The sequence below is a fragment of the Magnolia sinica genome, chromosome 4 (genome assembly GCF_029962835.1).
Source record: "Magnolia sinica isolate HGM2019 chromosome 4, MsV1, whole genome shotgun sequence".
Lineage (NCBI taxonomy): Eukaryota > Viridiplantae > Streptophyta > Magnoliopsida > Magnoliales > Magnoliaceae > Magnolia > Magnolia sinica.
The window spans coordinates 28,652,308-28,669,093 of NC_080576.1; the positions used below are offsets into that span (position 1 = coordinate 28,652,308).

General features: G+C 37.3%; 1 non-coding gene across 1 annotated transcript; it reads left to right on the plus strand.

Moving 5' to 3' along the window:
• Window positions 1-16,152: 16,152 nt before the first annotated feature.
• LOC131244763 (small nucleolar RNA R71) lies at window positions 16,153-16,259 on the plus strand. The gene has a single exon (XR_009170541.1). It is a non-coding gene; the product is annotated as a small nucleolar RNA R71 (small nucleolar RNA).
• The last annotated feature ends 527 nt before the right edge of the window (window positions 16,260-16,786 follow it).

Here is a 16,786-nt window from a genome sequence, read left to right on the forward strand (position 1 = left end):
GTGATTACTTGAATCACTCATTTGCGTTCGCCCAACTATCGAACGGTTGGATCTTTGTGAATATACGCCAAGTGTTCAGTCATGGTTGCCAACTATCACCGATGGTCCTGTCCGAGTTCATTTCATGCATGCAAGGGTATTTTGGGTGTTACCCGGACCCTGGGGCCACCTTGATAATGTTTTGTATATCTACGCCGTCCATCCGTTTGTCCAGCCCATTTTAGGATGTTATTGCAAAAATTCTATAGATTAAAATCTCAGGTGGACCACACCACAGGAAAGAGTGGTGATTGAGTGCCTTTAAAATTTTCAAAGGTCCATTGTAAGGTTTTAGTAATGTTTATTTGCAATCCAACCCGTTGATAATGTCAAGAAGATCTGTATAAAGGGAAAGAGAAACGATCAGCTCCAACCAAAACTTTTGTAGATCATAAAAAGATTTTATTGGCCATATATTAGTGTTTCTAGTGGTACGGTTCACCTGAAATTTGGATCTTGTTGAGGTTTGGGATAGAAAACAAGATGGAAAAAACAGATGTACGGCATGGATATACCGAAATTACATCAATGTGGGCCCCACAAGATTGGGTAACACCCGCTACAGCTAGTCCGCCCCCGTTTCCTTTGGCCGTCAGTTATCTGTCGGAAAAGTGAATTTGACGAGAAATTTCTGACTATAGAAAGGGCGATGACCGCATCTTTAGGAGGACGCGGGTTCCCTGCGAAAGCCTATTCGTACGCAATTCCCGCGGAATGTTAGGTGGGGCCCAACGTGATGTTTGTGAGAAATCCAACCCCGTCCACCCATTTTTGGAGCTCATTTTAGCTCATGGGATTAAAAATGACACAAATCCAAAATTCAAATGGAACGTAGATAGGTAAATTCCTACTGTTGGTAAGTAAATTCCTACCGTTGGAACCTTCCTAGGTCCACCACGATGTTTATATGCCATCCCTACCATTCATAAGGTCATTTCTATTGGGATGAACTGAAAACACATCAAATAAGCCCGAATCGAAAACTTATGAGCCCCCATGAATGTATTAATGGTTGGATGTTTAACATTATTCTGTCATGCAGCCCACTTGAATTTTGGACTTGTGTCGTTCTTGATCTCATGTCAACTTAGATTTCTCAAAAACATCACAGTGGCCCCACCTAGCATCCCGGCACAGAAACTACCTGCAATATGAAAGGCTTTCATGGGAAACTGCATCTTCTTTTGATGCGTGTTTCTTGTGAAAGCCTTTCACAAGAAGTTCATGCTAGGATGCCAGGTGATGCTACTATGATATTTGTGAGAAATTTAACCCATCTATCCGTTATTTTGGACCAATGTGATGTTTATAAGAAATCCAACCTATCTCTCCATTTTTAGCTCATTTTAGGACATGGGACCAAAATTGACATAAAACCAAAACTTTAATAGGTGGCACGATAGTAAAACATAAATAGATAGATTTTTATTATTGAAACCTCCTTGGGGTCCACCGTGATGTTTATATGCCATCCATACCATTCAGAAGGTCATTCTTACTGCAATGAATAAAAAACACATTGAATCGGCCTGATCTAAAACTTCTAGGGGCCCAATGAATGTTTCAATGGTGGACGTTTATGTAACGACCCATCCTTACAACCCTACATTTCAACTTACAAATAAGGTCAACATTTCTTTCATCATAATTGATCATAAATCCCCTAATAAGCCTATAATTAAACAAAACTAGGCTCACCAAAACTTAGGAAACCACCATCAATTGGCATCACAATCAATAGTGTGCCACGAGGACTAATCATTGCCAAACCATTCCTTCGACTAATAACTGTTAGATTTGTAAGTGTTTCTTGTACACAACGGAAGATATAAGAAAACGATAACAAAATGATCAGATCTATCAGGTTCAAGGCTCGACTTGAATAGTCAATTTCTCAAGACAGATTTGTTGCCTTTTTCTGGAAGTTCCAGTAAGTGCAAACGAAGGAAATCTGCAAATTGTCTTCAGGATATAATGAACTTTCAATCCGATTTTCAACACGAAAATTTGCACATTTAAGTGTTGAACAGATCTCTAGTTTTGACACCGATATGTCTTAAGACGTTAAAAAAAAAACTCACCAAGAGATCAGATCGAGAGTAATTGCACAGAAAATGATATAATCTTAAGGATTAAAAGTATCTTCTTCTGGATTATAGTATCCAAGGTTTATATCAATTGAAAGGTTATGAATTTCTTCCTGAAGAGGTGATAAAGTGCCTCTTTAAGAAATTCATACCCATTCATAATAAATAATTGCCTTCCATAAAAGGACATGACTCTTTGTCATATGATGGTTATTTTTGTACCCATTCAGACAGAAGCAGCTATCCAATAGGAAAAACTATATCCATATAAGCGACACATGACATAGGTGCCACATGTACAATTATGTCACAATTACTCTTAATCAACAAAAAAAAAAGTAATAAAACATCAGGGTACCATGGCCTAAAAGGTTTGAACCGAGTGCCAAAAAAGACTAAGACTCTCTTAGCTTCTTGCGACGATGCGAAGTGTTAAGTGCGCCTAATAAAGCGCCTTACAGCCCACGCCGCGTGCGTGTGCGTGGACGGTGCAACGCACCGTCCTTGAGGAGATTTGAACCCTGGTTGCATAAGCAAAAACCCCTTCTCTTACCGACTGGCTATACACACTATTTATGAAAAGTTTAAATAATTAGTATATTTATTTACTTTCTAAAAATAACTTTTATTTTTGAATTTTATTTTTATTCTAAAAAATACAATAATCCTCCACAATTTCAAAAATAAAATCAGATTCTAGAACGAATGACATATCAGTATAAATATGTGCATAATTATAAGTATCTTTTGGATTTGAACATTTACATTAGTGTATACGTATTAAAGTTATGTCAGGTACTTAGTGACTCATTAGACTTGAACTAAGGACCTTATATGATTCACCGGACATATAATACACATCTATTTATATATAACTGGAGATCTAAAAGTTCACACATTTCTGGCCTTGTGTATCCTTATTTCATGAGTATTCTATAGACGATCCTAATCTCTTCAAAGGTGGCCACACTTCTCTACTTATATAGGTAGATCTATCAAAAATGATTTTGCTTCATCTCAGCAAAGTCTGCTTATAGATCTATTAAGAGTTAGTACTCAGCTTCTTATGATATGTAGAAACCAAACACTAGACTTTTAGGAATGAGACTCAAATTTTCTTTTTCTAGTGTATGTTCAGTCACATACTTGGCTTGTTTGTTCCTTTGAACCTAGTTTATATTTCAAAACATAGGTAGGGTTGCCATCAAGAGTGAAAGTTATATCTTTATGGATCTTAGTCTTATTCCTTTAGTGGTTCTCTTTATTTGATCTCTTGATAAACCTTTTGTCAAGGGATCTACTAAGTTCAGGATGGATTTAACATATTCTATTGTGATTACTCTATCTCTGAGCAATCCTTTAACAAAGTTATGCCTTATACCTACATTTCTAAACTTACTATTATAAGTCTTACTCATAGTACGACAAAAAGTAGCCTGATTATCACAAAAGATAGATATGGCAGGAGTAGGTTTTGGCCAATACGGGATTTCCAACAGTAGGTATCTTAGCCATTCACCTTCTTTACAAGTAGCGCCAAGTGCAATAAACTCACTTTCCATTGTAGAGTGAGATATGCACGTTTGTTTCTTAGATGCCCATGATATTGCTCCTCCTCTAAGAGTGAATATCCAGCCACTTGTAGATTTAGATTTTATACTATCTGCATTCCAGCTTGCATCGCTGTACCCTTCAAGTACAGTGGGATATGATTTATAATGCAGTTCATAGTCTATGGTTCCTCTTAAATACTTTAAAACTCTCGAAATCGCATTCCAGTGTACTTGTCCCGGATTACTGGTATACCTGCTTAGCATTCCTACTGTGAATGCTATATCGGGTCTAGTGCAATTCATTACATACATTAAACTCCTAATTGCACTTGCATATTCTTGTTGTGCTTTACATCTACCAGTATTTTTAACCAATTTAATATTTAGATCAAATGGTGTTGACACTGGTTTACCATCATAATGATTAAACTTCTTTAACACTTTCTCTAGGTAATGAGATTGTGTTAAGGCTATTTCATATTAAGATATAAATCTTAATACCTAATATTATATCGGCTTTACGCATATCCTTCATGTTGAAGTTGGTTCTTAGAAACTTTTTTGTTTCTTTCACACAGTCTTCATTTAGTTCAAATATTAGCATATCATCTACATATAGGCAGATAATGATTTGACCTTTAATAAATATGCACTTATCTGCTTGGTTTACTCTTAAAATATTAGATTGTACTAATTGATCAAACTTCTCATGTCATTGCTTAGGAGCTTGCTTGAGCCCATAAAGGGATTTGACTAGTATATACACTTTCTTTTCTTGCCCAGGTTGAACAAACCCTTCAGGTTGATCCATATATACTTTCTCATCTAGATCACCCTTTAAGAATGCTATTTTGACATCCATTTGATGAATTACTAGGTGGTGAATTACTGCAAAAGCAATTAATCCTAATGGTAGATATGCGAGCAACAGGAGCATATGCATCGAAAAAATCGGTACCTTCCTTTTATCTAAATCATTTGGCTACCAATCAAGCTTTAAACTTATTTTTGGTTCCATCAGGATTAAACTTTTTTTTAAAAATTTACTTACATCATATAAGCTCTGAACCTGGTGGAAGATCGGCCAAATACCAAGTGTTATTTGAGAATATGAAATCCATTTCATCGTCTATAGCTTCCCTCCAAAACTGTGCATCAGGAGATGAGAGAGCTTCACTAAGTGTTGATGGATCATTTTCAATACTTAGTGGTAGAGTAATCTCATTTCGTATTTCATTTCTATCCCCTTCTATAAGGAACATATAGAAATTTGGGTTAAAAGATGTTTCTTTTCTTGTCCTTTTCAATCTCCTTAATTCATTTCCTTCTGGATAAGTGTTAGATTTATCATGAAAGCTGTTAGGCTCTTCATTCATTGGTTCTATTGTATTTTCATTTACTTGCCTTTTTGTATGATTATTCATATAGTCTTTGTATACTGTATTTTTAAAAAATATAGCATCCCTAAACTCTATAATCATATTTTTATCAGCAAAAGTAGATTGTTCCAAAACCAAAAATTTATATACGGGACTATTGATCCCATAACCCACAAAGGCATACCTAATTCCTCTAGGACCTAATTTTACTCTCTTAGAATTAATAATCCTGACTTCTACTATACTTCCCCATACTTTGTAGCAATAAAGATATGATTTCTTCTTTTTCCACAATTCATATGGGGAGATATCCAATTTTTTATGTGGGATAGCATTTAAAATACGGTTTGCTGTTAACCCCCCCCCCCCCCCCCCAAAATTTAGTGGTAATTTAGAATTTAATATCATACAATTGATCATCTCAACTAATGTCCTATTTTTGCATTCTGTCAGGCCATTTTATTGGGGTGTGTAAGGTGTCGTAAACTCATGAATTATACCATTTGATTCACAGAATTTATTAGAAGAGTACTTACCCCCTCTATCACTTCTGAGGGCTTTAATATTTACATTCAACTGATTTTCCATTTCGGCCTTATAAAGTTTAAACTTTTCAAAGGTTTCATCTTTAAATTTTATCAAGCATACATAGGAAAATCTAGTGAAATCATCGATAAATGTAATAAAATACATTTTTTCTCCACGAGTTAAGATATTATTTAAATCACAGATATCAGAATGAATTAACTTCAAGGGTTGTGATTTTCTCATGCTGGTCCTAAATGGTTTTCTGGTTATTTTAGAATGGGCACACACATCATATTTCCCTTCTCGTTGAATTTCATATTTTGGTATAAGTTCTAAGATCATCATTTTTTTCATTGAATGATAGTTAACATGACCTAGTCTAGCATGCCATAAAAATATAAAATCCAATATATAAACGGAAACATCATTATTATTAGTAATATTCAGTTTAATCATACCATTACAAGAATATCCTTTGCCTACAAACATACCATTCTTGGTGATAACCAACTTATTAGACTCAATCACTATTTTGAATCCTCTCTGATTGAGAAACATATAATACATTTGTTAGTATCAGTCTTTTGCTTGATGTAAATTGAAGCTTGACTGTTCTTTTTCGAACAACGTTTACACGAACGTTATTACCCATCTTCACTTCTTGTCCAGTTGTAATACCTTCATAGGTCTTGAAGATGTTTCGGTCTTTCGATATGTGAATGGTTACACCAGTATCTAGCCACCATCCACCATCGGATATTACTATATTAGTTTCAGTAACCATTACTACAAGTTGGTCTTCTGCCATGTTAGCCTGAGCTTTCAGTTGTTTCTTCTTTTGTCGACATTCCTTTATGTAGTGTCTAGGCTTATTGCAGAAGTGACACTTGCCTCTTTTTTTTTTTCCTTTTTTCTTAAACTCTGTATCTTTCTTTGGGGAATAAATTTGGAGTTCTGAATTTTTGGCTTGTCATCTTCTACTATATTTGCTTTGGAATGATTTTCCGAAGCACTTTCTTTCTTGTCTTGGTTTATGGACTCTTCTTCTATACGAAGTTGTCGTTGAAGCCTTTCAAGATTGTATTTCCTCTCATCATGTTTCAATTTCTTTTTATAATCAAACTATGATAAGGGTAATTTTGCAATTACTACACCGACCAGGAATTCTTCAGGAAGATCTATACCACCAATCTTCAATTCATCAACCAAGTTCTGAAGTTCGGTTACTTGGGAGAGAATTGACTGATCATTTTTAAACTTGAAGTGGGCATAATTGTCGATCAGAAATTTTTAAGTACTAATCTCTTCGGTTTTATATTTTTGATCTAATTTTGTCCACAGATCTTTAGCAAAGGATATTTTACGGTACGAATTATAAATAGAATTAGAGAGGGCATTTAAGATACGACCTTTGCATAGAAAATCATTCTCCTTCCCTTTCTTCCGTCTTTCCTTTACTTGATCTGAGTCGTCTTCTTTTGGCTCGGGTAGAGAAGACAGATCATAATTTAGAATGTAGGATAATTTGAGAGTAGTCAGAAAAAAAGCATCTTCTACTGCCATCTTGAGAAGAATTGACCGTCGAAACGATCCAGCTGTACAAAGTCTTGGTTCATAACTTGAATGGAATGAATTGCCTCCATTGTGAAAAGATAATAATTCTATCTTGAATGTTAGATTTGTAAGTGTTTCTTGTACACAACGGAGGATAGAAGAAAATGATAACGAAACGATTAGATCTATCGGGTTCAAGGCTCGACTTGAATAGTCAATTTCTCAAGACAGATTTGCTGCCCTTTTTTTGGAAGTTCCAGCAAGTGCAAACGAAGAAAATCTGCAAATTGTCTTCAGGATACAATGAACTCTCAATCCAATTTTCAACATGAAAATTTGTGTATTTAAGTGTTGAACAGATCTCTAGTTTTGACACCGATATGTCTTAAGACGTTCAGAAAAAACTCAGCAAGAGATCAGATCAAAAGTAATTACATAGAAGATGATATAATCTTAAGAATTAAGAGTATCTTCTTCTGGATTATAGTATCCAGGATTTATATCAATTGAAAAGTTATGGATTTCTTCCTGAGGAGGTGCTAAAGTGCCTCTTTAAGAAATTCATACCCATTTATAGCAAATAATTACCTTCCATGAAAGGACATAACTTTTGTCATATGGCAGTTATTTCTGTACCCATTTAGACAGAAGCAGTTATCCAACAGGAAAAACTGTATCCACATAAGCGACACATGGCATAGGTGATGTTTTATTTAAACCAACCTGATTTAAATGATTTTAAACTCGCAAGTATACGAATCAGATATAGATATGGTACGTATTACGAGATCGTTCCCATGAGGACTGGTTGTCACAATTCAAAATTAAAGACTCTTCTTAACTAATCCAACAAATATTTGAGCTAGTAATTGAGTAAACTAAACAAAAATCAATAGAAAAATAACCGAGAGCAATAAGGAAAATTTAATCAAGGAGAAGACTAGGACTTTGGAATCCACCCCTAATTATCATAAACCTTGTTCTACCTGTTGATTCAGCCTAATTCAGATTAAGCGCACTCAATGTCCTTGGTTGGGCACACAGAATGTATAATTTCTTAAAGCATATGGATCACGTCTTTCCATCCATGGTCAGGCATGAAGAGATGTAGATTCCTGTTTCTTCCCCTATAGGAAACCTGTTCATGGTCAGACACAAGCACCTAGAATAATATTCCAAACAACATCCATAACTAAACTTTGGTTGAGCTCATAGAATGGAGAAGTACAGAGATTTCGGTTAAGCATACTAGAGAAAGAAACAACCCAATCAAATTCAGATAAAATCAACACATACAAGATTTATTTAAATTAGGGGCTTCATCTCAGCCCTAGATAAGAAGTTTAGCCTAGCATCAACATCATTAAGCTAGAGAAAAAATATATAAAAAAAAAAGAAGAAAAAAAAAACTCTCTTAAGGGAAGCTGCTCCACATCCAATGCTCTCACGTCCAATGCTCTCCTCTAGCTCTGGATCCTCTCTCCTTTTTCTCCCCCTCTCGCTCACGTCCACAATCTTCTCTTATAGGTGCTGGAAGGACGGTGGAAAGGCTGGAGTCGGTGGAGAGGCTGTCGCAGCAACAGCCACGTCCCCTTTTCGCAACCAACTTTGGGGTGTTATAAGTCCTTTGTTCTTTGCACTTTATCTGTAAAATCAATGTATCCTGGGACATTTTTGGCTGGTCTATACGATGGACGGATCAGATCTTCCATCTGATCAAATATGGTGGGCCACAACCGCGCAGAAGTCCATTTTTCGCGGACATGCATAAGCCTTCGCACGTCCAGCGCTGCGATGCTCGGTGGGCCCCACAGAAGTGTTTTCGGGAAAATCCACCCCGTACATTGGATTCAGGATGAAATTTCGTTCAAAGATGGATGGTTTTGAACGTCCATTGACGTGACTAAGAGAAGCAATCACGCTACAACCGTTTTGAACGTCGCAAGGCAGTCCACTTGTGGCCTTTGTATCTCACACGTGTGCTGTATGGGCACAAAATGTAAACATGGTTTTGTAGTTATCGAATCCTTCCACACGATGAACGGCTTGGATCAGACGTACGTGCCATGGGTGGGCCCCACAGAGGTCCGCAAAAACGGACTTTCCGTCCGTTACTTTAAATGAAAAAGGCAACTGCCGTTTTGGAAAGGAGACATGGGTCAGCGCCTGCTGACCCGCCTTAGCTGGTTCCATGCTCCGTGGGCGTGTGTATACTATGTACACACGATGTATATATGGGGTCCACTGTGATGCTGTCGAGAAATCCAATCTGTCCATCCTGTTTCTCATCTTATTTAAATCATCTAGGTCAATTTTGAAGTATATCCAGATTGTAGGTGGGCTTAAAATTAGAGATTAATGGGCTGATCTGTCCGTTGGCCCACTTCTCGAGATATTCAATGGTTAAAATTTAATATGTACAGTTTATTTATGGCCTCCAGGCCATGTATGAAGTTTCGAGTCAATCGGATGGCGAAAACCATGTGATCTTGCATTCTGGACCATTTTCGAGGCTTTTTAACGTGAACGGCTTGATTTCCTCAGATCCCTGGTATGTGAATTCTTCAGTCTTAGTTCTCTGGAGTGCGTCCCTTGCTCTGGTGATTTCGGAGTGTCAAATCCGTGCTTGTAGTACTCTTTTTCCATCAACGCTCCTGATTTCATCCTGCAACAAAAATATAATTAAAATACTCCGTTAAACATTATCATATACGTAAAATCAGGTAATAATTGGGGTCTGATATGTAATATTTGACCCTCATCACAACCCCCAACCAGCATTTTGCTAGTCCCGAGCACAACATGCGAAAAATAATTTTAGAAATTCAAGACAATTTCTGTAAACCCAAGTGACTTGTGAACCAATAATTGAGATGTAAAAATTCTAGGATTCATGAATGGTGAGAAGTATTTTTTTTTTCTAGAATCAAGCTCATGGTAAACTTCATAATCAAGTTCAAAATATTAATCCATTAATTAGAACAATTCTAAACATCGAGTTCCATGAGTGTATAGTGTAATCTCGACTTACAATCATTAAGAGATCCAATTGTTAATTTCATGATATCATTGGTAATTAACAATGAAATTCATGACAACCAAAACTGAAACCAACACTTACCTTACAGTTTAACTTTTCATTCTATCGGCCTTTGATTTTTTTTATGAACAGTAACGCCAACGAAGGGAATCAAATCATCACCTATAGGGAGCAAACCTATGGTAAAGATTGTACACCTAACCCTTTTCTCATGTCAACCATGGGGAATCGAATCTTCATCTATAGAGAGCAAACCTATGATGACGATTATTCGACTCACCCTTTCTTTTAATTCTTATTTATATACGGAAGCTAAAAGTATTCAGGCTGGTTCCTTTCATGCTTAGTGATTACCAAGTTAATCATTCAATGTTGAAACAGAACCTTAATGTGCAATCGAGATGTGATATGTGAGATCATGACTTAATCAATGTTTAAAAGTTCTAATCATGGGTTAACAATTCAATCTTAACTGTGAAATCTAACAGATGGCTGAATCTAAGAGTTATAGATTACCGACATTCTGTACCTTGCAATGTTAAAATCACACTTATCCTTCAAAATCACTTCAAATGCACAAGAAATTCCAGAAAAATTTAAAAATTTTCACAATTTGTGCTCAAGACCAAGAAAATACTGATGAGGTAACCTAATCGCCCACCCCCAACCTAAAATTTACATTATCCTCAATGTAAAAGAAATAAACATGCAATGCTCATGAGACAACAAAAGTAAAAGAGGAGTAATGGACAAATAGTACCTGTATGAAAGAATCTAGAGGCTTTCCAAAAAAAATATCCATGTAAGAGCGAGTCAGCATAAGAGAGAAATCAACAAAAGCAAAATGATAAAAATGCAAAAAGAAAATCCTACCTATACCACTTTCGCAGGTGCTCTCGATTGCATTTAGCGTATGCAACAAGCCTTTAAACCCCTAGTGGACGAGTTGTAGTCTCGTGAGGTTTTGCAGCAATGCTACCCACAAACATTGAACTCATGAATGAGAAAAGTGAAATGGAATGAAAAACTGGGTTGCCTCCCAGGAGCGCTAAGTTTAACGTCTTCAGCCAGACAAGAATGGACCATGAATTAATCAATCTTGATAACCTGGGTCCGCCAAATAAATTTTCTCAACATCTTTGTTCACCAAATCATCTAAATATGGTTTCAGCCGTTGACCATTTCCTTTGAAGATATTCCCGTCTGTTAGATTTTGAATCTCAACTGCTCCATGAGAAAATACTTTTACTACTCGATACGGACCATACCATCGCGAACGTAGTTTTCCAGGAAAGAGGCGTAGCCTGGAATTTTACAATAATACTTTCTGGTTCGGTTTAAATGTCTTGCGAAGAATTGATTTGTCATGGAAGATTTTTGTCTGCTCTTTATAAATTTTTGCATTCTCATATGCCTCATTTCGAATTTCTTCTAACTCATTGAGTTGAAGTTTACGGTGTGATCCAGCCTTGTTCAAATCAAAATTAAAAGTTTTGATGGCCCAATAAGCATGATGTTCTAATTCTACAGGTAAGTGACAGGCTTTCCCAAAGACAAGCCTGTACGGAGACATTCCAATGGGGATTTTGAAAGCCGTACGATATGCCCAAAGAGCATCATTCAAACGTTGCGACCAATCCTTACGATCGGGGTGAACCGTTTTCTCTAAAATTTGTTTAATCTCCCGATTTGACACCTCAACTTGACCACTTGTTTATGGATGATATGGCGTTGCAACTTTATGAGTGATGGAATATTTCTTCATTAAAGATTCAAACGGTTTATTGCAAAAATGAGTACCCCCATCACTTCTAATTGCTCGAGGAGTGCTAAAACGAGAAAAGATATTTTCTTTTAAGAAACGGATCACAACTTTGTGATCATTCGTTTTACATGGCACTGCTTCAATCCACTTAGAGACATAGTCAACGGCCACAAGGATATACACATAACCGAATGACGGGGGAAATGGGCCCATGAAGTCAATACCCCAAACATCAAATATTTCAATAATGAGAATATTGGTAAGTGGCATCATGTTCCTGTGGGAAATATTACCCGTACGTTGGCATCTATCACATGTTGAGCAAAAGGCATGGGTGTCTCGAAACAGTGTAGGCCAATAAAATCCACTTTGTAAGACTTTCGCAGCTGTTTTCTTTGAACCAAAATGACCACCACATGCATGATCATGACAAAAGGAGATTATACTATGAAACTCATTCTTAGGCACACATCTCCTAATAATCTGATCAGGACAAATTTTGAATAAGTATGGGTCGTCCCAAAAGAAATGTTTAACCTCAGCAAGAAATTTGGATTTATCTTGTTTAGTCCAATGAGAAGGAAGTTGACCTGTAACAAGATAATTGACAATGTCCACATACCAAGGTAATTGAGAAATAGTTAGAAGTTGTTCATCAGGGAAAGACTCGTTCATTGGCAAAGGATCCACTGTGGACTCTAAGACAAGTCTAGACAAATGGTCGGCTACTACATTTTCAGAACCCTTTTTATCCCGAATTTCAATATCGAATTCTTGTAGCAAGAGAATCCACCGAATCAATCGAGGTTTAGCGTCTTTTTTAGAAAGAAGATATTTCAATGCTGCATGATCTGAGAACACTATAACCTTTGACCCTATGAGATACGACCTGAATTTGTCTAGAATAAATACTACCGCCAACAATTCTTTTTCAGTAGTAGAGTAGTTGAGCTGTGCATCATTTAGAGTCCTACTAGCATAATAAATGATATGAGGCATTTTGTTCAATCTTTGTCCTAGGACGGCTCCAACAGCATAATCCGAAGCATCACACATAAGCTCAAAAGGTAAACTCCAATCAGGTGGTTGGATGATTGGAGCAGAAGTCAGTAAATGCTTTAACTTATCAAAAGCTTGCCGACACTCATCATTAAGGACAAAAGCAACATCTTTAGCTAGTAAATTGCATAAGGGTCAAGAAATTTTGCTAAAATCCTTAATGAATCTCCTGTAGAATCCTATATGCCCTAAGAATGATCTAATCTCCTTAACCGTTCTGGGTGGAGGAAGACTAGAAATTAAATCAATCTTGGCTTTATCAACTTCAATGCCTTTACTTGAAATAACATGCCCGAGTACAATCCCTTTTTGAACCATAAAATGACACTTTTCCCAATTCAATACCAGGTTCGTTTTTTCACATCTTTCCAAGACAAGAGATAGATTGTATAAACATTCATCAAATGTAGAGCCAAAAATTGAAAAATCATCCATGAAAATCTCAAGGAAACGCTCAACCATGTCTGAAAAAATACTCATCATGCATCGTTGGAAGGTCGCAGGCGCATTACACAACCCAAATGGCATACGCCGATAGGCATATGTACCAAAAGGACATGTAAATGTGGTTTTCTCTTGATCTTCGGGAGCAATGGGAATCTGATTATACCCGGAATAACCATCCAGGAAACAATAATAGCTGTGCCCTGCCAATCTCTCGAGCATCTGGTCTATGAAAGGAAGAGGAAAGTGATCCTTCCTTGTGACCAGGTTCAGTTTACGGTAATCAATACAAACTCGCCAACCAGTAGTCATGCGCGTTGGTACTAACTCATTATCCTTATTCTTTTTCACCGTAATCCCAGACTTTTTAGGAACAACTTGCACTGGACTAACCTATGTGCTATCCGAAATGGAGTAAATGATACCAACATCTAACAATTTTAGCACCTCAGCCCGAACGACCTCTTTCATGTTAGGGTTAAGCATCCTTTGCATTTCACGTGATGTTTTTGCATTTTCTTCAAGATGAATACGATGCATACACACCGTGGGGCTTATTCCCTTTATGTCTGCTATTGTCCACCCAATAGCTGCGTTATGTTCTCTAAGAACATTAAGCAACTTACCCTCCCGTTCTTTATCAAGGTTAGCAGCTATGATGACAGGCAGGGTTTCAGAAGGTCCTAAAAATGCATACTTGAGAGTTGCAGGTAATTGTTTAAGGTCGACTTCGGGTGGTTTCTCAATAGACGGGACTAGTTTAGACTCAGAAGGTGGAAGAGGTTCCACTCTAGCTTTCCATTTTGTTGTATTCATTTCTGGATTAGAGTCAAGCAATGCATTGACTTCTTGGATGGAACTTTCTATGTCAAAATCTATGCCAAAATATGCTAAACAAGTCTCAAGAGCGTTTTCGGAAGATTCAAGGAAAGAGTCATGCACTAGACTCTCAATCATGTTCACTTCAAATATATCATCCGAGTCTGACATTTGTTGTCCAGCATTGAAAACATTGAGTTTAATCTTCATGTTACCAAAAGATAGCTTCATAACTCCGTTCCTGCAATTTATGATGGCATTGGATGTGGCCAAGAATGGACGTCCTAAGATAACCGGGATTTAACTTGTAGGATTCTAGACAGGTTGAGTATCTAGAACGATGAAATCCACTGGAAAATAAAACTTATCAACCTGGATTAGCACATCTTCAATAATACCATGGGGCACCTTGATAGATCTAACAATTAGTTGTAATGTTATTTTAGTTGGTTTCAGCTCACCAAGTCCTAGCTGCTCATAGACCAAATATGGTAACAAATTAACACTGGACCCTAAATCAAGCAACGCTTTCTGAACCTTATGCTCTCCTATGACACAAGAAATGGTAGGAGCTCCTGGATCCCTAAATTTAGGAGGGGTGTTGTGTTGAATCATAGAGCTGAGTTGCTCCGTAAGGAAGACCTTCTTATGAACATTCATCTTACGCTTGTGAGTGCATAAATCTTTAAGGAACTTAGCGTAAGCACGAACTTGCTTGATAGCATCAAGCAACGGAATGTTGATTTGCACTTGCTTAAACATGTCCAATATCTCATTAAAGTTATTTCCTTTCTTAACCGGTGCCAGACGTTGAGGAAAAGGTGCTTTAGGCACATAAGATGGCACATGAGTGGTTCCTGGAGAGTCAGAGTGTTGTTGGACTTTGGATGCACTAGTATGTCTCTCCATTTCATTTTAATCTTCTACATTGGACTTTGATTCTTCCCTAGGCATCTCTACTTTATTCTCGATCTGTTTACCGGACCTAAGGGTAATGATTGATTTGGCTTGCTCATGATATTGTTCTTGGTTTGAATTAGAGCCAATCTCATACTGCCCTTTTGGATTTACCACAGGTTGACTAGGGAACTTGCCCTTCTCTCTCTCACTCAATGTGGCAGCAAGTTGACCCAACTGTACTTCCAGCTTAGCAATGGATTACGCATTTGCATGTAAACTCTACTGGTTAGCTAGTAAAGTATGTTGGGTGTCTTTTTGAAATTGAAGTGAACTCTGCATAAAAAGATTGAGTGTATCCTCAAGAGATGGTTTCCTAAATTGTGGAGGTACTTGTTGATACTGTGGGAACTGCTGAGGTTGTTGACTGCCAACTTGGGAGTAAGGTTGCATAGGAGGATTTCCAGCTGTTTCTCCTTATTGTGGTCTTTTTGCCCAAGAGAAATTTGGATGTCTAGCCCACCCTGGGTTGTAGGTGTTTGAGTAAGGATCATTCTCAGTTTTCCTAAAGGTGTTCATAGCATGTACTTGTTCAGAGAGAAATTCTGGAAATGGTGAACTAGATGGACAAGACTGCGTAGGATGGGCGAGACTAGAACATATGACACATGACTCGACTTGAGTTGTTTGTGGAGGTCCATTGTTTAACATTAAAGCATCCACCTTCTTTGTCAGGCTATCAATTTTGGCATAAAGATCTGGCGTGACTCCTACCTCATATATACTCCCTTTCTTCAGTGGTTGAGGGCTTCTTTCGCCTCTATTTGAACAGTCCCATTGCTGGGAGTTTTCACACAAGGTTTCAAAGAAATTCCAAGCTTCGACATCACTTTTGGTCATGAACGACCCTCCACTGGTGGTGTCAACCATGCGACGGTTTTGGAGTGTCAGACCGTCATAGAAGTATTGAACCTGTTGCCACTTTTCAAAACCATGGTGTGGACATTTAAGAAGTAAATCCTTCCATCTTTCCCAACATTCATGAAAGTGCTCACCCTCTTTTTATGTGAAATTCGTAATTTCTCTATGGAGAGCATTAGTTTTGTGAACCGGGAAGAACTTGTTTAAGAACTTCTTAGACAGTTGGTCTCATGTAGTGATAGACCCAACTCCTAGAGAAATCAACCATGCTTTCGCCTTATCCTTCAAAGAAAAAGGAAAAAGGTGCAAACGGATCGAATCGTCTGAAAAGTTTTGGAACTTAAAGGTGGAGCAAATGTCTAAGAATTCTTTCACATGATGATATGGATCCTCCTTATCTGAACCATAAAAGGAGGGCAACAATTGTATGACCCCGGGTTTAAGTTCAAAGTGTGCTGCCGTGGTGGCAGGAAACACTATACATGAAGGCGCATTAAATTGGACAGGAGCTGAATAATCTCTAAGAGCTTTAGTTCCATTCTCTTCCGCCATTTCAAATAGGATGTTTCTAAATCTTCTACGAAAGGTTCTTTCTATTTCAGGATCGAAAGGTGCTAGTTCTATGTTCAGAGATCTACATCCTAGCATAAACTATGTTATCAATATAATAAAGAAAACTAAACTAAGATACAACCTAAGAT